General features: G+C 44.2%; 1 protein-coding gene, 1 long non-coding RNA gene and 2 other non-coding genes across 5 annotated transcripts in view; 2 read left to right on the forward strand and 2 right to left on the reverse strand.

The window, feature by feature from the left end:
* The first annotated feature begins 20 nt into the window (after positions 1 to 20).
* On the forward strand, positions 21 to 8,330 carry LOC115300212. Of its 2 annotated transcripts, XR_003912547.1 has the most exons (4): positions 21 to 270; positions 781 to 998; positions 6,140 to 6,326; positions 7,553 to 8,330. It is a non-coding gene; the product is annotated as an uncharacterized LOC115300212 (long non-coding RNA). The 2 variants fall into 2 exon arrangements; XR_003912548.1 differs by lacking the exon at positions 6,140 to 6,326.
* A 7,076-nt stretch (positions 8,331 to 15,406) lies between these two features.
* On the reverse strand, positions 15,407 to 15,540 carry LOC115300597. Its single transcript, XR_003912759.1, has one exon. It is a non-coding gene; the product is annotated as a U11 spliceosomal RNA (small nuclear RNA).
* Positions 15,541 to 18,270: 2,730 nt separating this feature from the next.
* Positions 18,271 to 18,377, reverse strand: LOC115300504. Its single transcript, XR_003912676.1, has one exon. It is a non-coding gene; the product is annotated as a U6 spliceosomal RNA (small nuclear RNA).
* A 2,167-nt stretch (positions 18,378 to 20,544) lies between these two features.
* The window catches only part of TAF12 (TATA-box binding protein associated factor 12), a 30,929-nt gene continuing 25,169 nt past the window's right edge, over positions 20,545 to 26,304 (forward strand). The window contains exon 1 of the mRNA XM_029946232.1: positions 20,545 to 20,657. The gene's annotated coding sequence lies outside the window, so the exon portion shown is untranslated. The remainder of the gene's footprint in view (positions 20,658 to 26,304) is intronic.

Here is a 26,304-nt window from a genome sequence, read left to right on the forward strand (position 1 = left end):
AGGGCGGGCGGGCGACGGAGCATGCGCAGAGGCCGCCACGGCCGCTACTGCCACCGCCGCCGCCAGGCCGAGCTTCAACACTTCCGGCCGCCGCCGCCGGCGAGCTGGCGCCTTAAAGGGGACGCGTCCTTATTGCGGGCCCCGCGGAGGATGAATCTCAGCCGGAGGGATTTCGGTGAACCTCTACCTGAGCAGGGGTCTTCTGCTCTGGAGAGTCAGTATTGGAAAGGGCTCTGGGGACCCTAATAACTCTTCTTCCCGCACTATCAGGTGAGGAAAAGAGGTCTAAATTAAAGGTTCATCTCATCCACAGTCAGGGGCAAAGGCGGATCTCTCGACTCCTCTGGAGGACTGCCCATTTCACCTCCCCAAATCCAGTTTTATTACAGACCTTCAGAAGTAATGCCCCACTATAAATTCGGAATCAGAGATCTGGTTGAGTATAGAGTCAGTAACCGGTCACGAGTCCTTGAGCAAGCTGCTTGCATTCTCCTGACCCACGTGTTTGCCAAGCCTTGCCTGGCAGTGAGGTTATGGGTTCAAGTCTTAACTTCTTTGGGGGGCGTTAACAGCTCCATGCCTGTATTTCGCCTGAGGCATAAGGTTGTGAGTGTTAAAAGAGGTGATCCTTAAAAAGTGCTTAGGAAATTTCTAGGAGTCAGTAATAGTAATTAGTAAGTATTTAAAACGTTTCTATATGGCTCAGCATTGGGGAAGATGCTTTTGTCTCCTGTAATATTCCCAGCAACCCTAAGTAGCTTTTCACCCTCTGTTTTACAGATACAACAAAACAAAAACAAAACAGGGAAGTAAGAGAATCAATTAATTCTTCAAGGTCACATAACCTTAAATGGCATAGGCAGGATTTCTATACAGGCCCTTTTTTTTGAGGGGGAAAGAAAATTGGTTCCCCATCTTGCCTCCTCCAATGATGTCCCATCCACCACCACGAAGAGGTGACAGGAAGGAGGTCTTACAAGCTCTTGATTCAAGGACAGGTAAGGATGCCCAGGGGTCAATGATACAACTAAATTTGGGGACTCGGGGATATTGGCCAAGTTTCACTTCTCTCTTTTAAAAAAAATGTTTATTTATTTTGAGAGAGACAGAAAGACAGAGAACCTGGGGCGGGCGGGAGGGCAAAGAGAGACAGAGAGAGAGAGAATTCCAAGCAGGCTCTGGGTTCTCAGTGCAAAGCCCTACTGAGGGCTCAATATCCCAAACAGTGAGATCATGACCTGAGCCAGAATCAAGTCAGATGCTCAACCAACCAAGCCACCTCTTAAGCCAAGTCTCACCTCTCTTAAGCCTTGATTGACTCATCTGTAAAATAGAGATGATTTTCCCACTGTGCCAACCTCTTGGGGCTGTTTCCAGTATCAAATGAGGAGACTTAGTGCCCACATTGGTATCTGTTCTTGTGATCAAGGACTTACACATTATCAGATGATTTTGAATATAATGGGGGCTGGTCATGACTGGGGTCTTGACCTGTGTGAACTATTCTATAGTAGGACCATCTATATCTTTGGATTATGCATTGAACATCCACTGAACACTCACTGAACTGTCCTTACCTTCTAGAAGCTCTTTTTCAGCTTCTTCAGAGACAGAATTGTAAACATGCAGGACAGGACAGGGCGATAAACATTATCCTAGAGATAGAAACTAAGCACTGAAAAAATTCAAAGGACTTTCCCTGGAGAATTCCTGAACAGCTTTAGAGAGGAGGGGGTATTTGAGGCTGGCCTCAGGGATGAATAGTCCATCAAAGGGAAAGTGAGGAAGAACATTCCAAAAAGTACAGCAGGTGCAAACACAAAGAAGAAATGATGGGAGCTGGGCTGAAGAGGGAGGCTAGAACCAGATGGTTGTCATAAGGAGTACGGAGCTAGCCTGCACGTGTTTGGGACCCAAAGAAGGTTTATGTTCTCCCTAGGTGCACTGCCAACACCCAATCCAGCCCACAGGACTTGACCAAGCCACTGGAGTCATTTCCTAGTACTCAGCCACATTGTCCACCTCACCCCCCGATGCACTCCACCCTATGCACCTAGAGAGAGTAATCTTTTAAAGAGACAAAGTCAAATGTGACTTCCTTACTAAAAAGTCTTTAATAAATTTTAGAATAAAACTCAGTCACCCAACCAGGGCCCCCAGGAATGATCTTTCTGCCCTCCTCCTTCTGCCCCTCACTCCCTGTGCCCCAGACCAGACATCCTGGGCTTCTTTGTGTGCTGGGAACTCTCTCAGGACCCTGTCACTAGCTCTTCCCTCTACCTGGAAAGTGCCTCTTTCAGGTGTTCAGAGCTCATTCTCACCCTTCATTCCTCACAGGCCTTTCCTGGCTCACAACCTACAGTTGTGTCCCAACCACATTCTCATCTATCATCGCTGCCCCAGTTCCGTGAGGGCAACTGTCATGTTGATCCAGGGCACTGTTCCAGGGCAAAAGCCACCTCTGAGAGAACTCCCCTCCCCATGCCCCCATTTCTCTCAATCCCCTTGCTTACTTGTGTAGCAGTCCCATAATTTGAAATCCTCTAGGTCCTCTAGAGGGGTGCCTGGCTGGCCCAGCCAGCAGAGCACATGACTCTTGATCTTGGGGTTGTGAGTTTGAGCCCCATACTGAGTGTGGAGATTACTTTAAAAAATTTAAATCTTGGGGCACCTTGGTGGCTCTGTTGGTTAAGTGTCCAACCCTAGACTTCTGCTCAGGTCATGATCTTGTGGTTGTAGAATTGAGCCCTGTTGGGAACTCAAACTGGGCATGGAGACTGCTTGGGATTCTCTCTCACCCTCTTCCTACACCCTTCCCTCTGCTTGCACTCTTTCTCTCTCAAAAAAAAAAGTAATAATAAAATAAATAAAATCTTTAAAGAAAAAGAAATCCCCTAAGTTATTTATTTACCTATTTTGGGTCAATCTGTATCATTTTTCTGTCATAGTATTTGGAGCAGAGTTTGTGCATAGCAAATGTTTGTTGACTGACTGAAGGAATGAATAATCAGAGAAATTATAAGGTATGGACTGGGGAGGAGAAAGATCAGGAAAAGAAAGCTATGTCAGGGAGACTGCTATGATCATCCAGGCAAGAGAGAGGGGGCCTCCTGCAGGGCAGAGCCAGAACATTTCAGCAGGAAGCTTATGTGCTCCACAGTTTCAAATTGGAACCAACAGGTGTTAGTGACCAACTAGACTTGGGGGATGAGGGAAAGAATGAGACAAAGATGACTTCCAGGGAAAGAACAAAGCAGGAAGACTTGGTTATGGGTGAGGGAAAGTAGAAATGATGAGTTGGTTTGGACTTGTTGAGTATGAGTTGTTTGAGGGACATCCAAATGAAGGTGTTCTTCAGAAGGAGTTTGGATTGACTTGTCACTGGCAAGAAGCGAGGGCTGGGATCTAGGCACTGCCATGTAGATGGGATCATATAGTCCAGGAGTGGAGGAGTCCACCCAAGAAGAGTGCACAGAGAAGAAGGGACTAGATGTCCAAACCTAGGGAACATTAAGCTGAGAGGAGTCTGCAGGGACCAACCAGAAGTGATCAGAAAATTAGGTCCCTGGACAGAGGGGAGAAAGGAAGCCCAGAGGGCAGGCAGGGAGCTTACAGAAAGGGGACAGCACTAATCATGTCCAGTATTGCACAAAGCTCTGGCAAAGAGGAGAAGCCACTGGATTTGGCAACTAAGAGTTCATTGCTGATCCTTCCAGGGTGGAGTCACCTCCAGCGTTAAGGAGGAGGCCAGATTGTAGTGGATCAAGTAGTAAATGGGAGAAGTGAAAGAATCTGCCAGTGGAGACAACTCTCTAAAATTTTTTGATAGAGGGGGGTGCCTAACTGGCTCAGTTGGTAAGAGTGTGTGACTCTTGATCTTGGAGTTGTGAATTCAAGCCCCACACTGGATATTGAGATTGATTTTAAAAAGTTTTAAACAAACAAATCTTTTTAAAAAATAAGTAAAAATTAAGAAAAATAAAAATTTTGATAGGAGGAACTAAGACATAAGGCAATAAGATTAAGAGGAAAGAAAGGGTGCTGGGCGGTTCCGTTGGTTAAGCGTCCAGCTGTTGGTTTCAGCTTAGGTCATGATCTCATGGTTTGTGAGTTCAAGCCCTACCTCAAGCTCTGCTGACAGTGCATAGCCTGCTTGGTATTCCATCTCTCCCTCTCTCTCTCTTGCCCCTCCCCCAGTCATGCTGTCTCTCTCAAAATAAGTAAATAATTTTTTTAAAGAGGAAAGAAAGTCATTGAAGTCTTTCCTTTTTTATTTTTTCACTTAGTTGTTTTTCCTGTATATTACACATTGACTCTACAAAATTATAAAGTACATAAAAGGATGGAGAAGCAGAGAAAAAAACGTTTCTTTAGCATCTAGCATATTTCCTTTTGATCTTTTTCTATGCATTTTTTCCTTTACCTGGATAAATTATCTTCAGTGTACAGTTCCGTGTTGTGCTTTTCCTCCTGCTAAACATTGTTTCCTAAGCAGGGATGGCAGTTTTTTTTCTCCTCCTTCCTATTCTTTAATATGAGAGACACTTGAATGGCCAGTCAGCTCTATCCTTCCCTCTAGCATCTTTGGGGTCTCTCTTTTTTTGAGCAGACAATTTTGTTTGGGAGATAATTCTGTTAATTTTGGGGTGGATAAAAAAGGCTGAACAATAGAAGGGCCAAAACTAAAAATAACTTGCCTGGGGATCGGGGAGCAGATTAAGAGAGGGATTAAGAGAGGGACGTTCAAGCCATCCAGACTCCATTGGGGACACAGTGAGTGTGAACTGGATGTAGGCCTGTGGTACTTGGAGTCAATTTGGAAATAAGGCAACTGAGAAGTGCTGAGTCCCAGGCCTGCCAAGGGCTCGCTAGCTGCCACACACTGCTCTGAGCACTTAAGGTCTATGCAACCTCCCAGGTCCTTTTATTAACCCAGTTTAACATGAGAGGTTAGGAACTTGCCCACATTTATACACCTCTTTATTGGTTTGGTTGGATTTGAACACAGGCACTTGTGCGCCAAAGCCCATGCCCTTAATTACCTCTCTACTGTAGAGCTCCTATTCTTGGCTGCACATAGAATCACTTGAGGAGATTTTACAAAATACCCATACCAGGGCCCTACCCCAGATGAATACAGATGAGATCTCTGAGGTTAGAGCCCAGATAAGAATATTTTTTATTAAAATTTTTTTTGAGTTTATTTATTTTTGAGAGAAAAAGAGAGCACAATCTGGGGAAGGGCAGAGAAAGAGGGAGAGACACAGAATCTGAAGCAGGCTCCAGGCTCCAAGCTTTCAGCACAGAGCCTGACATGGGGCTTGAACAAACGAACTGGGAGATCATGACCTGAGCCAAAGTCAGACATTCAACCTACTAAGCCACCCAGGTGTCCTGAATATTTTTAAAATGTCCCTAGAAGACTCTAATGGCCATCCAAGTGTAAGAACCAATCTAATCCTCAATGAGTGCCATGCCATTTTAAACTCTTTGTATTAACTTATTTAATTCCCACAAGGCAGGGAAGAGTAGTGTCCCCATCTTACAAATAGGAAAACTCAGATTGCATAGTTGGTAAGTGGTAGAGCCAGAATCTGGACTTGTTTTTTAATGTTTATTTATTTTTGAGAGAGGGGGGAGGGACAGAGAGAGAGAGAGAGAGAGAGAGAGAAAATCCCAAGCAGGCTCCATGCTGTCATCACAGAGCCCGCCACAGGGCTGGAACCCACCAACTGCAAGATCAAAACCTGAGCTGAAATCAAGAGTCGGGTGCTTAAAGGACTGAGCCACTCAGGTGCCCCCAGAATCTGGACTTTTTACCTCAACCTGTGCTATGACCTTACCATTCTGATTTCCTGAGACGGGCTGCTCATGAGATTGAAAGAAACAAGCATTGCTGGAGCCCCTTCTGTGTGACTGCCAGTGTGCCAGGAGCTTTCCCAGATATGAAATTCTAGGTAGCGAGTGTTAGCCCCATGTTTCAGTAGAGGCAAGACCTGTTCAGTGAAATTAGGTGGCACAGCCTGCATTGCAGGGCTGAGACGCAGCGAAACTGCCACTTCCTGTGCGTTCATCCGAAGTCCAGCCACTGTCCCAGGACAACTTTCCCCCCCTTTTCTGATCTTACCTCCTACCCAAGCCTGAGGTTGAAAGCAGTGCCACCAGGACCAGACGTTGAGCAGGCCTGCTGGGGTTGGACCAGCTGGAGAGTTTGTGCCCGATCTGGAGGGGCACCCGCTCCTCTACCAGTCTGCCATGGAACCAGAATGTGGGCCCAGCGTGGCTTGAGCATCCGATTTGGAAGAGGAGGTGGTTTTATTTGATTTGTAAGTATCGATAACCGATTTTGAAAAAACAGAAAAAAAAAAACCCAAACACAAACCTCTTCTGGGCTCTGTATTGCCCATCGGTAAAGAGGTGTGGCCTGTGGGTCCCAGGTGGCAGTGTCTGGTTCCTCCTCCCAGGCGTCTGCCTCCAGCCTGGAACAGTGCCTCCAGCTGCTTGACTGCAAAGTCAGCATGTCCACCCTGGACTCGTGATTTCTACCCTGCCTCACCTTAGATTCTCCCTTCCCCCACCTCTTATCTCTTCAGTCATCTCCCAAAAACCCCTCTAATACCGCTTCCTCTCTGAACCCCACCTGGTCCACACCACCATCATCACCTGCCTCTGCTACCTCACAGCCAGAATCTCCTAATTGGTCTCCCCACTTCCTGCCATGCTGCTCCCAGGCTTTACTGTTAAGTCCGATGGCCTCCCTTCCCCTTAGAACTTAGAACCTTGAACTCCTCATCGTGGTCTACAAGACCATTCATGACCTAGCGCTGGGATCTCCTCTTGACTCCTTTTTCTTTCTGTCACCCTGCTCCAGCCTCATTGGCCTTCCTCAAGGCCTCTGGACACATGGGTTTCATAACCTTTGCCCGTGCTGTTTCCCCACGGGATCCTGTAATGCTCTTCTCCCACATCTTCCGCTGGCTCCTTTCCGGGCTCCGGGTCTCATCTCGGCTCCTGAGCCAGGCCTGCCCTGTTCTCACTGTCTCCAGTTGTGTCTGCTCCCCAGTCACTCTCTCTCACATCCCCTTTATAGCCCTTACTGACACTGACCACATCTTTTTCCTTGTCTGTATCCACTTCCCTTCCCCTCCCCCACTTCCTTTCCTAGCTTATCCCCCTCTCTAGCCCTAACCTGCCACTCACATGCATATAATCCCTGTAATGGAATCTCCTTGAGGGCAGGGACAATGTCTGTTTTATGCAGCCTCTAGAACATTGCCTGGTACCAGAGAGCTCTCAAAAAATATTTGTTGGGGCACCTGGGTGTCTCGGTTTACCTCAGGTCATGATCTTGAGGTTTGTGAGTTTGAGTCCCCCATCGGGCTCTGTGCTGAGAGCTCAGAGCCTGGAGCCTTCTTTGGGTTCTGTCTGTCTGTCTGTCTCTCTCTCTCTCTCTCTCTCTCTCTCAAAAATAAATAAACATTAAACATTTTTTAACAAGTATTTATTCATTAAGGACCACCTACCTTTTGTATCTACCTCCCTGCCCCCACAGCTTACCCGATCTTCTGCATCACATTCTCAGAAGCCAGAACCCACTGACAGATGGGGAGTGAATCAGAAAAAGAAATTCTGCCAGTGGGTGCAAAAAAGAAAGAAAAAGAAACAAGAAAAAAAAATCTGGGTTGAAACTAGATTTGGTCAAGTGAATCACCTACTCCCCAACCCAGAAACCCCTTCAGCCACTGTCCCACCACCATGACCAAACCAAAAGACTGGATTTCTGTTTTTGGAGTCAGAGTGGACAAGATTCCAATTATGCTGGTTCTATGAACTTGGACTGGTCTCTGCCTTAGATTCTTCATCTGAAAAAGGAAGATAGTTATGGAACGTCACTCATAAAGGAGTTGTGAAGAGTAAATGAAGAATTCACACTCACGAAAAGACTAAGAATAATGTCTGGAATGTATTAAGTACTCAAGAAATACCAGCTAGTATTACTATTAATGTTCCAACTGGCACCGCGCCCCTGCCTTACAGAACTCAGAGCCCAGTCAACTGCCTCCATTGGCTACAGGACCTCTCTAGGCCTCAGTCTCCTCATCTGTGATGGAGATCATTAGTAGCTACACTTATGAGCACATGCTCTGTGCCAGGCACTTGGCATACACAGTTTTGCTGACTTGAGTAACCTCCCTGAGCTGGTGACCAGCTTCCAGCCCCAGTGCTGGTGACCTCTTAGGCATACCCCAAACCTTGCTCTTCACCATCTTCTCTTTAAAATTTTTTATTTTAGGGGCACCTGGGTGGCTCAGTCGGTTAAGCGTCCAACTTCAGCTCAAATCCTGATCTTAACCACTTATGAGTTCAAGCCCTACCTCGGGCTCTGTGCTGACAGCTCAGAGCCTGGAGCCTGCTTTGGATTCTGTGTCTCCCTCTCTCTTTGCCACTCTCCCACTCATTCTCTTTCTCTCTCTCAAAAATAAATAAACCTTAAAAAGTTTTTTAAAAACTAAAATAAATTTTATTTTAATTTATTTTTAACATTATGGTAGAGGCTCCTGGTGGGCTCAGTTGGTAAAGTGCACAATTCTTGGTCTCAAGGTTGTGGGTTCGAGCCCGACATTGGGTGTGGAGATAACTTAAAATCTTAAAAAAAATACTAATCAAATTAAAATAAATAAAATTGTGATAAAATATATATAACATAAAACTTAGGATTTTAACCACTTTTCAGTGTACACTTAAATTGCATTAAGTACTTTGACACGGTTGTGCAACCATCACCACTGTCCATCTCCAGAACTTTGACATCATCCTTAGCTGAAACTCAGTGCCTACTACACAGTAACTTCCCCTACCACCCCCACTTCAGTCCCTAGTAACCACTCTTCTACTTTATGTCTCTATGAATCTGACCATTCTAGGTACCTCAAATAAGTGGAAACACATGGTATTTGTCCTTGTGAGTCTGCCTTATTTCACTTAGCAGAATGTCCTCAAGGTATCGGTGCTTCATTCCTTTAAAAACATTTTTTTTAATGTTTTACTTATTTTTGAGAGAGAGAAAGAGACAGCATGAGCAGGGGAGTGTCAGAGAGAGGGAGACAGAATCCGAAGACAGCCTCCAGGCTCTGAGCTAGCTGTCAGCAGAGCCTGATGCGGGGCCCGAACCAATGAACCATGAGATCATGACCTGAGCCAAAGCCAGACGCTCAACTGACTGAGCCACCCAGGCTCCCTAGTACTTCATTCTTTTTAATGGCCAAGTAATGTTCTATTACATGGATATTTATTAATTTGTTTATCCATTTATCCTCTGATGGATATTTGGATTATTTGTACCTTTTTGCTATCGTAAGTAATGTTGGAATGAATATGAGTGCACAAAATTATCTTCAAAACTCCACCTGGGTGGCTCAGTTGGTTAAGCATCTGACTTCAGCTCAGGTCATGATATCATGGTCTGTGAGTTTGAGACCTTTGTCGGGCTCTGTGGTACAGCTCAGAGCCTGGAGCCTTCTTCCGATTCTGTGTGTCTCTCTCTCTGCCCCTCCCCTGCTCATGCTCTGTTTCTCTCTCAAAAATAAACAAACATCTAAAAAAACTTTTTAATTGTTTAATACCAGGACTTGATACAAGGACTCTCTATTCTAATCCACTGGACTATATATCTGTCTTTATATTAATGCCACACTGCTTTACTTACAATAGCTTTATAGAAAGTTTTGAAATCGGTAAGTGTAGTCTTCTTCCAACCTTGTTCTTTTCCAAGAGTATTTTGGCTTATTGGAGTCTTGAGATTCCATCTGAAGTTTAGGATGTGTTTACTATTTCTGTAAAAAAATGTGTTAGGATTTTTATAGGGATTGTATTGAATCCACAGATCGGTTTGGCTGGTATTGACATCTCAACAATAATATTAAGCCCATGAACGTGAGATGTCTTTCCATTTAATTATGTCTTCTTTAATTTCAGGATGTTTTCTAGATTTCAGTGTACAAGTTACACTCATCCTTGGTTTAGTTTTACCTCCTTTTTTAAGCTTATTCCTAAGTATTTTACTTTTTGATGTTATAAATGGAATTGTTTTCTTAATTTCTTTTTTGGATTATTAATGTATAGAAACACAATTTTTATGTGACCATTGTTTCTTTTCAGTGGTCACTTATCCCAACATAGGAGAGCTCAGGGACCTATTTGGTTGGTTTGGGGTTTTTTTTTTTAACACTTATTTATTTTTGAGAGACAGAGAGAGACAGATCATGAGCAGGGGAGGGGCAGAGAGAGAAGGATGCATAGAATCAGAAGCAGGCTCCAGTCTCTGAGCCGTCAGCGCAGAGCCCGACGCGGGGCTCGAACCCACGAACCACGAACCCTGAGATCATGACCTGAGCTGAAGTCAGACACTCAACCAACTGAGCCACCCAGGCGCCCCTGGGTTTTGTTTTTTTTTTAAGTAAACTCTATGTCCAACATGAGGCTTAAACTCATGGCCCTGAGATCAAGAGTGACATGCTCTACTGACTGAGCCAGCCGGGCGTCCCCAGGTTTGGTCAGTTTTGAGAGAGGAGCCATACTTATATCTGCCCACCTGAAGGTTAGAAACTTCCTCTTCCCCTCTGACAAACTGGCACCCTCTTCCCCTCCACCCTTAAAATACCAAAGCTTCATAACCTCTCAAAATTAATCTCCCTGAACTACCTTCCCTGCCCCCTCCCTCCACCGGGAGTAAACTCATCCTGTTGGGAATCTATGACCTGAGTAGAAGGAGTTCCATTTTAAAGAAGGCAATTTCCTTACAAGTTCTGTAAAGTTAGACTACCTATGAAATGGGAAGAGTGTTCTTGTCCTACTTTTGAGAACAGACAGGAGCAGGCTGTCTTGCTGCACCCATATCCTTGGACATATCACATGCTTAATAAATTGCAACAAATGTAGTTGTTTATACATAAAACCATGGATTATGAAGAGCTCTGCAAATATATTGAATGCCAATTAAGTGCTAGGTACTACATCAGACACCAAGGATGCAAGGTTCCGTGCCCTCACACAGGTGACATTCTGGCTGGGGAATATAACTATTGAGCAACTAACTTTACATTGAGTGTAAATGCATTAATAACAATTATGATAATGTTCTGCTGAGAAGTACAGGGCACCGTGAAAGAGTGAGGGAGCTAACCTAGTGAGTGGTGGGGAGGTCAAGGCCTCCCTGAGGAAGTAATATTTGAGGTGAGATGTAAAGAATGAGGAGGAAGTGGCCATGATGGGAAAAGGGGAGAGGGGAGGACCTGTTGAGAAAGAACATTTCCAGCTAGAAGGAAGAACTTTCTGGAGGCTCTGAGGCAAGGAGAGGGTAGTGGCTTCAGAGATACACAGAGAAAAAACAGTGTGGCTGGAGCCCTGAGAACAAAGAGGATGGTGAGTCACAGGGACTTACAGGATGTTAAACCAAACTAGGCAGGCGCCACAGAAGGGTCTTAAAAGGAGGCGGGTAGGGACATAATCAGCTAACACACAGAAGCTCAGCATGCAGGAAATTCACTAAGGTCAAGTTTCTAGATTAGAGAACTTTTTCCGTAAACTGATTACAGATGCTCAGGCTCCGAGCTGCGTATATTCTCCTTCCAGTCCTTCCTTTTTTACATCCTTACTCAAGTATAACTTACATACCACAAAATTTACTCATTTTAAATGTACAATCCAGTGATTTAAAAAAAATTTTTTTAATGTTTTATTTATTTTTGATACAGAGAGAGACAGAGTATGAGAGGGGGAGGGTCAGAGAGAGAGGGAGACACAGAACCGGAAGCAGGCTTCAGGCTCTGAGCTAGAGGTCAGCACAGAGCCCGACGCGGGGCTCGAACCCACGAACGTGAGATCTGACCTGAGCCGAAGCCGGAGGCTCAACCGACTGAGCCACCCAGGCGCCCCAATCCAGTGATTTTTAAATAAATTTATAGAAGTGAACGAGTGTGACCATAGTGTATTTTTAGGACATTTGCTTCACCCCCAAAGGATCCATCATGCCCATTTGTAGGGCATCCCCACACTCCCCTCCGACTATGCCCCCAGCCCCTGGTGTAGATGCTCACACCCACCCCGAGCTCAGGACCACTTTGGAGGAGGGCCTGAGTGGAGGCCATGTCTTTGCCCAGACCCTAGCCCTGAACCCTTCACTTTGACCTAGGCTGGTAGCTAGAGGACCCTCTACCTGGCCCTGCTGGCTCTGTGGGGATTGGTGGTCCCTGTCGCAGGGGGTCTCTCCGGTAACATTCACATGGGGCCCTGATGCACTCACTGAGACCCCTCCCCGCACCTCCCTCAGACCCTGGGGTGGGGGGTTTGGCAGGGGCCCAGCCAGGGTCCCCTTCCTATGCCCAAGGGTTTGGGATCCAGCCCAGCTGACCTTGTCGTAGCTCCCGCTTCCCAGGCTGGTGTGAGTGTGTTGTGTTCGCACCCAGCTCCTATTTTGTATTGCAAATGTAAATAAACAAAAGTGTTCCCACCTCCAGCTCCAGGCAGCCACTAATCTGCTTTCTTCTGCTGTATCTATAGATTTGCCTTGTCTGGACATTTTATATGAAAGGAATCATATAAAATGTGGTCTTCTGGGACTGATTTTGTCATCATTTGTATTCCAGTGACTATGCGTCTCCATTATCTCACTAGCCTTTTCATATACTCCATATTTTCATAGAAAATAGAGGGGAAAGGGGGGTACCGGGGTTGGCCCAGTCAGAAGACTGTGTTACTCTTGATAATTGAGGTTACGAGTTTGAGCTCCATGTTGTGTGTAGAGATTATTTAAATAAATAAAGCCTTAAAAAAGAAAAAAAGAAAAGAGGGGAATATGGATAAGCAAAATGAAAAGGCTTCACTTTCCCAATAAATCTTTCCTAACAGATTCTGCTAAAGTTGACTTTCTCCTGGGGTCATTCTGGGCAGTCAGAGACCTGATTCCTGTCAGAAGACCTGGACTCACCTCTTGACTCTGCTACTTTCTTGCTATGTGATCTGGGCTTCTTGGAGCTTCTGTTTTCTAATCCGTAAAGTGAGCAAAATAATACTACCTACCTCATTGGTTTATATGATGAGTAATAGGAGCTAATGCGTGCTAAGTGCTTAGTTAGGGACAGGCACTTGGTAAGTGCGACATGGTGGTGAACCGTTATTATAAACGTTCCTATGCAACATTTTATTTTTATTATTATTTTTTTTAAGTAAGCTCTGTGCCCAACATGGGGCTTAAACTTGTGACCCCAAGATCAAGGGTCACATGCTCTATTGACTAAGCTAACCGGTGCCCCTACATGCAACATTTTAAAAAGTATATAGTATTCAGCTTGTGGCTATCCCGTCGTTGTTTTGAGCTCTTATTGCTCTTGAATATGCAGACCAGGGGCCTGTGAGAAAGAATGGTTGTCACATGAGAGCCCTGAGTGGCTCAGTTGGTAAAGCCCCCAACTTTGGTTCAAGTTATGATCTCCTGGTTCGTGAGTTGGAGCCCTACGTCTGGCTTTGTGCTGACAGCTCCGAGCCTGGAGCCTGCTTTGAATTCTGTGTCTGTCTGTCTGTCTGTCTGTCTGTCTCTCTGTCTCTCTCTGCCTCTCCTCTCTCTCAGAAATAAACATTAAAAATTTTAAAGAAAAAAATGGTTTTCACATTTTTATTTTTTAAATGTTTATTTTTTAGAGAGAGAGAGAGTGCACGCGGGTGAGGGGCAGAAGGAGGGGGGGACAGAGGATCCGACGAAGCAGACTTTGTGCTGGCCGCAGAGAACCCGATTCGGGGCTCAAACTCACCAACTGTGAAATCATGACCTGAGCTGAAGTCAGACGCTTAATCAGTAGAACCACCCAGGCACCCCTGGTTTTCACATTTTTAAATGGCTGGCAGGATTAAAAAAAGAAATCAAAATAATACTATTTCATCAAATTTCAGTGTCTGTAGGTAAAACTTTGTTGGAACACAGCTACATCCACTTATTTGTATAGTCTGTTACTGCTTTGCACCAGCAGAGTTGAGCAGCTAGCAGAGACCACAAAATCTAAAGTATGCACCATCTGGCTTCCTTACAGAAAAAGTGTGCTGATACATGGTGGAGGTAACTCTTCATCCCTTATGCTTTATAAAAAAAAATACTGCAAGAAACATCCAAGGCCTGTGAGACCAGAAGTCAGTGGCCTCTTCAGCTGCCACCTGGCTGGTTTCAGGCCGGTCATTCTGGTCTTTCAGCTCTTGTACTGCAGCCCATTGGTTCCATCCTCAAGGCTTTGCCTCTACCTAAACAGCCCTTTCCTCAACTTTGTCAGGGGGTCTTCTATTTCTTCTTCAGGTTTCAGCTGCAAAGTCTTTGCTTCAGGAAAGCTTTCCCAGATCTCCTTCCAGCCAAATTCAGCACAGTACTCAGTTTGGTATTCTTTCCCCTCACTAAGCCTTGTGAGTGCCTCACCAAGTTAAGTACTGGGTCTATCACTACAACAGTTGACGCATGAACTTTGCAGAGCTTAGGGGTGCCACCCTCCCACCACTTCCCCCACTGTAAAAAAAAAAACAAACAAACAAAGTTCCAGTATAACTTTTGACTCCTCCAAAATTGCCTTCTGTTGACTAGAAGCTTTACTGGTAACATAAAAGTTGACTAACATGTTTTTTGTATATGTATTATATACTGCATTTCCTTTTATTAATGTTTATTTCTGAGAGAGAGAGAGAGAGAGAGAGAGAGAGAACGAGCAGGGGAGAAACAGGGAGACAGAATCAAAGCATGTTCCACGCTCCCTGCTGTCTGAGCAGAGAACCTGACACTCGGCTCAAACTCACCATCCCACCAAACTCACCATCCCACCTACCGCAAGATTATGGCTCAAACTCACCAACCCACCTACCGCAAGATTATGATCTGAGCCGAAGTTGTAGTCCAACGTCAACTGACTGAGCCACCCCAGCGGCCCCACCACAGCTTTAGAAAGGGATAGATACAGATATAGATATATAGACATATGCACATTTATCATATATGCCTGGTTAAAGGGAAAGAATCTTTACAAAATCAAAGATATGTGTGATGATTCAGTCACCCCTCAAACAGGCACCTAGGACGAGGCCAGATATTCCCTGAGTAACTCAGAGTACTGTTAAACATGTAACCTACTTGGCTAAAATTTACATCCCTTCACCTGGGAAATGTAAACAGCTGCTCGTACCTACCTCAGCAATCACCTGAGCACTTTTTCCACCATGCAGCGGTGAATAAGCCTTAGCGCTCACAACACTTTAACAAACACATTTTACGGTAGCTACCAGATTTTACACAACTAGAAAAGAGAACCAACCAGTAACGTGATCGTAGAGACTGCAGCTCTAACCTTCAATTACTTTCTGTAAGTCACTATCATAAAGCAAGGGCGCCGGGACCAACGATCACCAGCTGCCCAGGTATCCAAAAATTATGCTTCCGAAATCTCTTGATGTCGATTCCGCACGAAGAGCAATGGAGCTGCCCTACGTGTGCCACTCACGACAGAAGCCCTTTTTGCCTTAACGCGTACAAGAGCAGGAAGGCAGTGTTGGCGCATCCCTCTTACGATAAAGGTGAAAAGAAAGCTAAAGCAATTTCCTATTCTATGTTTCACGTTGAGGGGTGGGGGGAGGGACTGCAAGATATTCTGGTCCAGAAAGCAATCTTCACAAGAAGACTCTTAGGATTTTCATATAGAAGTAAAGGCAAGGACGTAAATTGGTATGCAAAATTCGCGGTGCTTGCTGGGAAAGGGCCGGCGGGCGCAGAGGGAGGGGCAGGGAAGAGCGTTTGTAGGAGAGGGCGGGGGAAGCTGTCGCCAGCTGCAGTGGGCATGGGGTGGCACCTGTTGTACGCTACGCGAGAGATCCGCTTCTGGGCGGCTGTGGGTACCTACCTGCGGAAGACACGAATCCCGCCCTATTAAAATTGAAAATGCACAAACCTGTGCCCCCCCTAGCCATCGACCCTGAAGGGACCCCACCAGGGGAGCACTGGAGGCACAGCTTCCCTGTAAGAGAAAAATTGGGAGCAACGTAATCTGCTAACGGATTAGCAGAGTGTAGTGTGTTCATAAAGTGGAATGCTATCTGCTGCGCTGCCAGGAGTGAATTAAGACACCAAAACGCGTTGAGTGACAAGAGTTGCAGAATAAGGTACAGCCTGACAACCATTAACGGGAAGGAAAAAAAATCATTACTACATTTGGATTGATTAATTTAGATCTTTATCAACAGATATAAAAAATGAGGCAAAGTGTTGAAGAGAGTACCACGTTAACTCAGTGTAACAAAGAGCATACGCGTGTGCACATAAAAACCCAGGGCTATGTGTTTTCTAATGCCACATACTTTATTCACTTTATAAAAAAAGATTTGCAAGAACACACATCAACGATTACCTCTGGGAAGGAGGAAAGGATGAGGGTCATGACACAAAAGACTTTAGATTTACCTGTAATCTAATTATTTTAAAAAGCATAATGAGCTATTTTATTACTTGTATAATTGAAAATAATTTTTAAAATTGTTCTTGCTTTTGGGGGCACCTGGGTGGCTCATTCAGTTAAGCATCTGACTCTTGGTTTAGGCTTAGGTTATAGTTTCATGTTTCATGGGATGGAGCCTTAGCTTTGTGCTAAGCATGGAGCGTGGAGCCTACTTGGATTTCTCTCTCCTTCTGTGGCCCCTCACTACCTTGTGCTCTCTCTAAATAATAAACATTTGCCTTCTATGTTATTTGCCTTCTATATTTTCTCCCTGTATTTTATTTTCTAAAGTCTGGTTTGCTGATATAATTTACATATACGTATTCCTTTTTTATCAGATGGTTTAATGAACTCATATAGACATGTATCTAGTACCACAACCAACCAAAATATCAAACATTTCTATCACCTCAAAAAGTTCCTTTGTCTAGTCACTTTCTCCCCTAGTACCAATCCTGGTAATCAGTGCTCTTCTCTGGTCCTGTAGTTTTGCCTTTTCCAGAATGGCATAAATATGGAATCAATCACATATACTTGTTTTAATATAAAAACAGTATGTGCTAATTGTAAAAACATTAAAACAGTATAGAAATGTGAGAATGTTTTCCCCAAACTACTATGAACAGTTTAGTGTTTCCCTTGCCAGATTGTTTCCTATGTACATATACATAGATTTTTAAAAAATGTTTATTTATTCTTAGAGAGAGAGAGCATGAGTGAAGGAGGGGCAGAATGAGAGGGGGACGCAGAATCCCAAGCAGACTCTGGGCTCCAAGCTGTCAGCATAGAGCCTGACATGGGGCTGGAACTCAACAACCCATTAGGTCATGATTTGAGCTTCAGTCATTCGCTCAACCGATTGAGCCACCCAGAAGCCCCTACATAGATTTTTTTAAAATTTAAAACATTTTTAATTTTATTATTTTTAATGTTTTTATTTATTTTTGAGAGAGAGAGAGAGAGAGAGAGACAGCATAAGCAGGGGAGGGTCAGAGAGAGAAGTCACAGGATCTGAAGAGAGGCTCCAGGTTCTGAGCTAGCAGACAGCACAGAGCCTGACATGGGGCTCGAACCCACAAACCATGAGGTCATAACCTGAGCCGAAGTCAGACACGTAACTGACTGAGCCACCCAGGCACCCCTAAAACATTTTTTTAAAATTTTTCTAATGTTTTATTTATTTTTAATACAGAGAGAGACAGAGCATGAGAGGGGGAGGGGCAGAGAGCGAAGGAGACACAGAACTGGAAGCAGGCTCCAGGCTCTGAGCTAGCTGTCAGCACAGAGCCTGACGCGGGGCTCGAACCCATGAATGTGAGATCTGACCTGAGCCGAAGCCAGAGGCTTAACCGACTGAGCCACCCAGGCGCCCCTAAAACATTTTTTAAAGAGACAGTGTGAGTGCCCAAGTGGGGACAGGTGGGGGGAGGGGCAGGGGGAGAGGGAATGAGAAAAAGAGAGAGAGAGAGACAATTTCCAGTAGGCTCCACACTCAGTGCAGAGCCTGACGTGGGGTTCAATTTCACAACCCTGGGATCATGACCAGAGCCGAAATCGAGTCCGACACTCAACTGACTGAGCCATCCAGGCTCCCCTACATAGATTTTTTAAAACAAAAAATGTAGACGGTCAGGCATTTTACTCTTCTTAATATATTTTATTTATTTTCAATTTAAATTTTAGTAAGTTAACATACAGTGCAATATTGGTTTCAGAAGCAGAATTCAGTGATCAATTCACTTACATACAAAACGCAGTGAAAAATATGCAATGCTTCACTAATTTGCATGTCGTCCTTGTTCTGGGGACATGCTAATCTTCTCTGTGTCGTTCCAATTTTAGTATATGTGCTGCTGAAGTGAGCACCTTAATATATTTTAATAATATATAGAGGTTCCTGCCCTCTACAATGTAGAAGCTGCAAGAGAAGGGAGTCACATAGCAAGCAGACCTGTAGTGTAAACAGGTGGGAAGCCTAGATATGGGCACTGTCAGTTGTGTTTGTTGGGGGCTCCTCCTATAATCAATCCACTAGTCATTTCCTAAAAACAAATCATTATTTGGGGCGCTGTCTGGCTTTAGCTCAGGTCGCGATCTCACGGTTTGTGGGTTTGTATCTACTAGTATATATACCCAGGACCTAGCAAAAGGCTTGGCACACAATGAGCACTCTGTTTGTTGAATGAATCAATGTATATTTAAATTGGTCTTAAAAAGATGGAGTGGGAGGAAAAAAAGGTGTGCCAGGTGCTCAGGAGAATGAAGAGAGCTGTAGCAGGGAAATTAGGCTAAGGAAGACCACTTGAAGCCTAATGGTGAAGGGGCCTTGAATCTAAGAATTTGCATCTGGTGGCGATGTAGAGGTGATTGGAAGTTTGGTCGGCCAAGGATAAGATGTAAAGACAAGGAGGGCACTGGGGAACCTGGCTGGCTCAAAGAACCTGTGACTCTTGATCAAGGGGTTGAGTTTGAGCCCCATGCCTGATGTAGAGATTACTAAAAAATAAAACTTAAAAAAAATAAACTTAAAAAAAAAGGGCAGGTTACTGCACCAACACAGGTGGGGGACGCCTCTTCCTAATTTTTGCAGTCAGTTACCTTGGCTCACTTTGGGCTGTCATGACCCTTTGTATGTTCCTTTGTGTTTGTGGGTTCTTCATCTTAGCGTAAATATTACATTGGCTGGGACTGGGTCTTACATGGCTAGCACCTGGCATAAGTTAAAAATTAAAGTTACCCCAAAGTGTTTGATGTAAAAACTAAAATCATCAGTTTAATGGTTACACAAAGGACAGGATTAGGCTTTGAGAGCTGAGTTCAGGTTGAGACTGCATTTATTAGAATCTTACTCTCTCAGGGGTTTTATTTTGAAGTTTTAATTTTCTTATTCTGAGAGAGGGAGAGACAGGACGTCAAACAGGGTCCACATTATTAGCGTGGAGGAGGAGCCCCGCCTGGAGTCTGGAACTCAGCAACCTGAAGATCATGACCCGAGATCAAGAGTCCCACACTTGGGGCGCCTAGGTGGCTCAGTCAGTTAAGCGACCCACTTGGGCTCAGGTCACGATCTCACTCACGGTTTGTGGGTTTGTGAGTTTGAGTTTGAGCCCCGCATCGGGCTCTGTGCCGACAGCTGCGAGCTTGGAGCCTGCTTCAGATTCTGTGTCTCCCTCTCTCCCTGCCCCTCCCTTGCTCGTGCTCTGTATCTCTCTCAAAAATAAACAAACATTTAAAAAAAAAAACCTATTGCTTCTCGGCCTTTGGCCAAGATCAAGTGTAAAAAAAAAACAAAACTTAATCCACGAGCCACTCAGGCGCCCGTCAGGATTTTTCCTTAAATGATTAAGTGATCTAGGGGCACCTGGGTGGCTCACTCGATTGGGCTTCTGAGTCTTGATATTGGTTCAAGTCCTGATTTGGGGGTGGTGGGATCATGCCCACCATCAGGCTTCATGTGGAGCCTGGTTGGGATTCTCCCTCTCTGCCCCTCCCCATTTCAAAATAAATAAACATTTTTAAAAAAGATTAAAAGATCTATCAGAGTTAAGAGGCTTAGCAAAGTTCCTTGATAACAGTAAGTGCTCAATTAATACTATTTGCCAATCCACAGGTACAACCGGTTTTTCCTCTCCATGCTCTTGTGCTGCCAACTCCCTTGTTAGAGTTCAACAGGATTATCCACGCGGTACTGCGGTCCCAGGTGATATCTCCGTCCGGATACCACCATTAAGGCAATTAAATCAACTAAAAATGGCGACCTCTAAGCCAACCAAGGGCGTCAATTATCGGCCGTGCTAACATATACGATACGCGGATACTGCAAGAAACAGCAAGAGCAGGGATCGCAACGCCGGGGTAGAAAGCGACGAGTTCGCCCACGCTGCCTGTCAACCACAAGCAAGAAAAACCCCAACTGCCAGAGCTGAGCAACAGCCAGGGACCGCCACCACGTGTCAAGAGGGCAAGTCTGCGCCTGCGTAAACGAGGCGCGCGCCCGCCGGCCGGAAGAGCCGCGCGTTTCCGGGTTGGAGGCGGGGAGCGGTGCCGGAAGTACTCGGGGAGGGCCGAGCAGTCGGACCGGCTGCTGAGACGAACGCTTCACTGGGGCAGTCTCCGCATATCATGGGGAGATAGACGCTGCTGCCTGTGAGTCTTGGGCCCTGGCAGTTGAGGAAGAAGAGCGGGAGGAGGGAGTCAGGACCCAGACCCACAGTGGGTCAGTGTTTGAAGAACTAGGTTGTGGAGGAGACCGGGTTGTACGAGGAATCAGGCTGTTGGGACGGGACTAAGGGGCTCCGGGCTCGGAGAAGACGCGGCTGTGGGGACCGGGGCTGTAGACGGGACTTAGGGAACCGGGACGGATGTGAGTTCTCCGGCACCTGAGGGAAAGCGGTGTGAGAGGGACAGGATTGTGAGGACCCGTACTCCTAAAAGGAGAGGGTCGGAATGGAAAGGGGCGTGAAGACACGGGCTCCTGAAAGGTAAAAGCGGAGCTCTCTGGACTTGGGCTCCTAAGAGACAGAAGCGGGACAGTGAAGACCCAGGCTTCTGAGGATTCAGAAACTGAGCAGCGGAAGACTTAGGTTCCTGAGGTGCAGGGGCACTCAGAGACCACTTGGGTTTGGAAGGAACGGCAGCGGGCAGTGAAGACAGGCTTCTTTGGGGACGGCGTCAGGGCTCGGAGACTCCGAAGTACCTGAAGGAACAGGGCTGTGAGAACCCGAGCTCCCCAAAGCGAAGAGGATGAGGGGCCATGGCTGCAGGCAGATCAGCCTCCAAGGAAAAGGGAGAGAGTTTGGAAACGATGCTAGTGATCCATTTCCCCCCCTCATACTCGCTGAATCCAGAGTGGTAAAGGGTGTATTCAGGGGAAGACGACCCTTCCTTCGCGCTGCCTGCTTGGCTTTTGGCAGGCTTTACTTGTGTCAGATACTTTTATCTAGGAGAGCTCACATGCAAGCGTCTTCGTTTTCTGCTGCTTTCTTACGAAGCTCTGATGTGAAGTTGAAGCGGTTTGAACTCAGTTATATATATACTTGATAAGTGCCTTAAATACCATTCCACCCAGCCCTGATTGAGCACAGATCTCTGCATCTCAAATAAAAGAATGCTAGAGATAGGGGGGCAGGATGGCCCAGAAAGATAATCTTTTAAAAACCTCCTGTTTCATAGGTAAAGAGGCTGACGTGCAAAGAAGGCTTAGGATCACAGTGAGGCAATGATTGACTCGATCATAATTTTGATATAGTACCCTGCTGTGCCTAGCAAATAGGGGATACTTGGCTAATATCCTTGAAAACATGTTTCTAGAATCTTTGCTTTAACGTCAAACTCAAGAAGGACATTTTTACAAATTTAGTACTTTATTTCAAGTCTTGTGGTATTGACACCAGTACAGTGAATGTCACCAGTTAGGGAACCTCTAAAAGGAACGGCTTCTCCTCCACCTGCCCCCGGCGACTCCCCCGCCCAATATAATCCATTTAGAAAGTTGCAGAGAAATAAGTTATATTCTGTATTTTTAGTATAAGCATTTATTGGAGTTGGCTTCTTTTAGATAAGAATGTCAGGGATACTTGGACCAGTTACTTCCCTTCAGTAATGTCTTTTACCAAAACCTACACCGATTAATGAGGCATTAACATAAGCACTTTCAAGTGTTACATCATTAAATTCTCACAACCCCACAAGTTAGATATTGTGAGTCCCATTGTGCAGATAAGGAAGTTGGTTCACAGGTTAAGTACCTTGCCTGAAAACACATGGTACTAAGTGGTCCCTCCCCAGTCAAGCCTATTATGTGTTTGACTAACTTTTGTCTACTTTTCTAAGTGAATTTCCATATCTCAGTTTGCCCATCAACAAAAGAGAAAGAACAGTTAAACAAAACATATCATTGAATAAAAGCACCCCCTCCTCAGGGTTTCTCTTAATACCAAGCACTGCAACTTGCCAGAGTTCTTACATAGTGTAGTATTTGAGAACTAAATTTCTGTGTTTTTAAATAAGCATAGATATTCAAGATCGAAAAATGGAACCTGGATAGAACTTTTCCTCACAATGGAGAAAGATCTATTTAATTTTAAATTTAGCAGGCCACAAAAGACCAATTTGAAGAACAAGGACTTAAATAGGATTAACTTTGCATTTAATTGTAACATGAACTAGATGAGTAGGGAAATTGGGCTAACTTAGTTGAAACTACTATTCTTTTCCCAAAAGGTTAGCTTATTTGCAAGTACCTCTACTATATACAAGTCATCAAAACTTGCACCAAATAATGAAGTAAAGCATTCCCATGACACCATTTCAAAATACTTGATGTTTTAATTAATGATAATTTATTCCTGAGCTAACATCCTCCTCTACATTTGCAAAATGTACTTATATCACTCATTTGTAGTCCTAGCATTGAATTATTATTATAGTATGTCAAAGTGCCTGATCAGAAAGCCATTGTGTTAGATAAGATATGAACATGGAACATAATACTTTTGACCTGAGGTCTTCATGGAAAGCCCCCAAATACTTTGGAGACCATACACTACCAGTGTTCATCAGTCTGTACTGTGAAATATGTGTGCCAGTGGCAGAAGACAAACTGAAATCTGTACATATGGACTTAATTTAAAATCTTACACTAACTGTTAGAGGTGGTAAGGACTTAAGAATTTGTAGATCCTACTCTTAATTATAGATGTAGAAACTCTGGTCAAAGGGAGCTCACATAACTGGCAGAAGATGATACTTGACCCTCCTGACTTGGGTCTTCCCTGTGCCATAGGACCCCTCATCAGCCTCCTGTTGACCATTTACCACTACCATTTTTTTCAGTCACTTTTGTATTGTTTAAGTTTTATTTACTTATTTTGAGAGAGAGAGAGAATTCCATCCCAAGCAGGCTCTTCACTGTCAGCACAGAGCCCAGCGTGGGGCTGGAATTCACAAGTCCTGAGACCATGACCCAAGCCAAAATCAAGAGTCTGATGGTTAACTGACTGATCCCCCCCCAGGCACCCCACTTTATTTTAAATGTCCATTGTCATAAAATGGTTATAGGATGCCAGCAGCACATACTACAATGGGTGAAAACCTGTAGCTTTAATGCACTGATTTTTATAACTAAGATTTAGAAGAGGAAAGCATATGTACTATATAATACTAGCAAACATGTTTATTTGTACTTTCCATGTGCCAGGCACTCTTCTAAGTGCTTTCTATACATACATTCAATGTACTGTCACAACAATCCCATGAGATATACTTTATGATTACCTGCATTTTTCACATGAGGAAATTGAGGCATAAAGAGATTAGAATAACTTGCTTAAGGACATAAAGCTAATTAATAACTTGAACCCAGACACTGCCACCTGAGTCTGTGTCCTTGACCACTGTACTGTATTGTCTCTCTGTTAAGTCAAAGCCACCAAAACACAATCAAACCAGTCAAAAAAAAAACTAATGGAAAAGAATGTTGCTTTCAAGTTTTACAGAAAGCAATTAATGGATTTTTTTTTTTTTTCAGTCTGGGAAATTTGAGCTCACTTAGATACATCTAGAAGCCAGCAAGGAGATAAACAGATAGGAAACCCAGTCATTAAGTTCTGTACCACAGTGATAGGGCCTTTATGCCATCAGCCTGGCATAAAAGTCTCCTTTACTCTAGTATTTTGTTTAAATCCGAAACATTTCAGAAGTGAAAGGGTTTTAAAGACAATCTGTTCTTCTATTCCCCTATTCTCTTAAAAAAATATATATATATATATGTATGTATGTTTGTATGTATTTGACTGGCTGGCTCAGTCCAAAGAACATGCGACTCTTGATCTCAGGGTTTTAAGTGTGAGCCCCAATGTTGAGTATAGAGATTACTTAAAATCTTATTTTTTAAACTTTTTTTAAATTTTATTTATTTGTTATCAGAGAAGGAGAGAGAGAGAGAGAACAGGGGAGGAACAGGGAGAGAAAGAGAGAATTCCAAGTAGGCTCTACACTGTCAGCTCAGATCCCAAGATGGGGCTGGAACCCATGAACCATGAGATCATGACCTGAGCTGAAATTAAGAGTTGGGTGCTCTACCAACTGAGCCACCCAGGCACCCCTTTTGAAAACTTTTTTTTAAAGTTTATTTAAGTAATCTCTACACTCCATATGGGGCTCAAAGTCACAAACCCAACATCAAGAGTTGTATGCTCTTCTGACTGAGCCAGCCAGGTGCTCCCCAAAATAAAATCTTAAAAAATCTGCTGGGGGGCCTGAGTAGCGCAGTCTTTTAGCGTCCAACTTGATCTCAGGGTCATGAGTCCAAGCTCTGTGTTGGACTCTGTGTTGGGCATGAAGCCTACTTAAAAAAAACTGCTAATGGAACCAATGTTTAGAAAAGGTCATGGTCTTATAACTACAAGGTATTGCTCCCCCACCCCTGTCTCCTACCCTCTGAAAATCAGAACCTCATAATACAATGATAGGGTTGCAACTGGATTTCTGTTTGAGGTACAAGCTGTTAAAAGGAAAAACAGCTAGCGCTTGTCCTCAGCCTGTCAACTGTAGTTTAAATGTAACCGGTGAGGAGGAGGGAGGATAGGCTTGGTATTTAATTGACCTCCCAGCCATACAAGCTTATTTTGATAAAATTATTAAGTAAGTTTTACTGTAGATCACTGGGGCTTGGACTTTCTAGACTTATTTCGTAAATCCTATAGCATGTGATTTCCATATAGTAGGTGCTAGTAAGGATTTACTGTTACAATTGTTCTCTCAAACTGTCCCCACAATTAATGCCTCTGTTTTTATGCAGTAGTACCTCCCTACTTCTTGGCATTCCAAGTAAGTGAGAGAAATTTGAATAGCGCAAAGGCAACCATGGTATATTACATAATGGAATTCAAGTTATTTACATGTACTTCATTGCACTGTGCTTGGTCAGCATCATCCACAATTGGACTTGATGAAAGTTGTCAGTAAACGGTAATTTGGACATGGAGTCACTGACCGTTTCAGAATGGTTGTGATGTTTTAAAATTTAATACCGAAAAATCCACCCTTTTGGGAGTGCAGTTCTATGAGTGTGACAAATGCATACTGTCATGTAAGCACCATAACGCTGCTCCCTAAAAGTTCCACCATCCCCAGAATTTCCTTCTTGCTGCTCCTTTGTAGTCAAACCCTACCCCACTCCAACCTACCGGCAGCCACTAATCTGTTCTCTCCATCCACATAGCTTTGCCTTTTCCAGAGTGTCATGTAAATGGAATCATACAGTAAGTAGCCTTTTGTGTCTTGCCACTTTCACTTAGCATATACCTCTGATTATCCCTGTTGCATGTGTCAGTAGTTCTTCCTTACTATTGCTGAATAGTACTCTGTTATATGGATATATATTTATAGTTTATCCATTCACCGGTTGAAGGACAACCTGCATTTTTTCCAGTTGTTGGCAGTTATTAATAATGCTGCTATAAACAGTGACATAGCAATTGTGTGAATAGGAGTTTTCATTTCTTTAGGGTAAGGACCTAGGTGTGGGATTGCTGGGTCATATGATAAGTATATATTTAACTTAATAAGAAACTGCCAAACTGATTTCCAAAGAGGTTGTACCATTTTACATTCACACAGAAATGTTATGATGGTGTCAGTTGCTCAATATCCTCTCCAGCACTTGTCTATCTTAAAAATTTTTTAATTATTCTAATAGTATTTAGTGGTTACTCATTTCCCTCATTGCATTCCCCAGATGACCAATGATCTTGAGTATCTTTTCATGTGTTTATTTGTCATCTGTGTATCT

Source organism: Suricata suricatta, chromosome 8 (genome assembly GCF_006229205.1).
Source record: "Suricata suricatta isolate VVHF042 chromosome 8, meerkat_22Aug2017_6uvM2_HiC, whole genome shotgun sequence".
In the NCBI taxonomy this organism is placed as follows: domain Eukaryota; kingdom Metazoa; phylum Chordata; class Mammalia; order Carnivora; family Herpestidae; genus Suricata; species Suricata suricatta.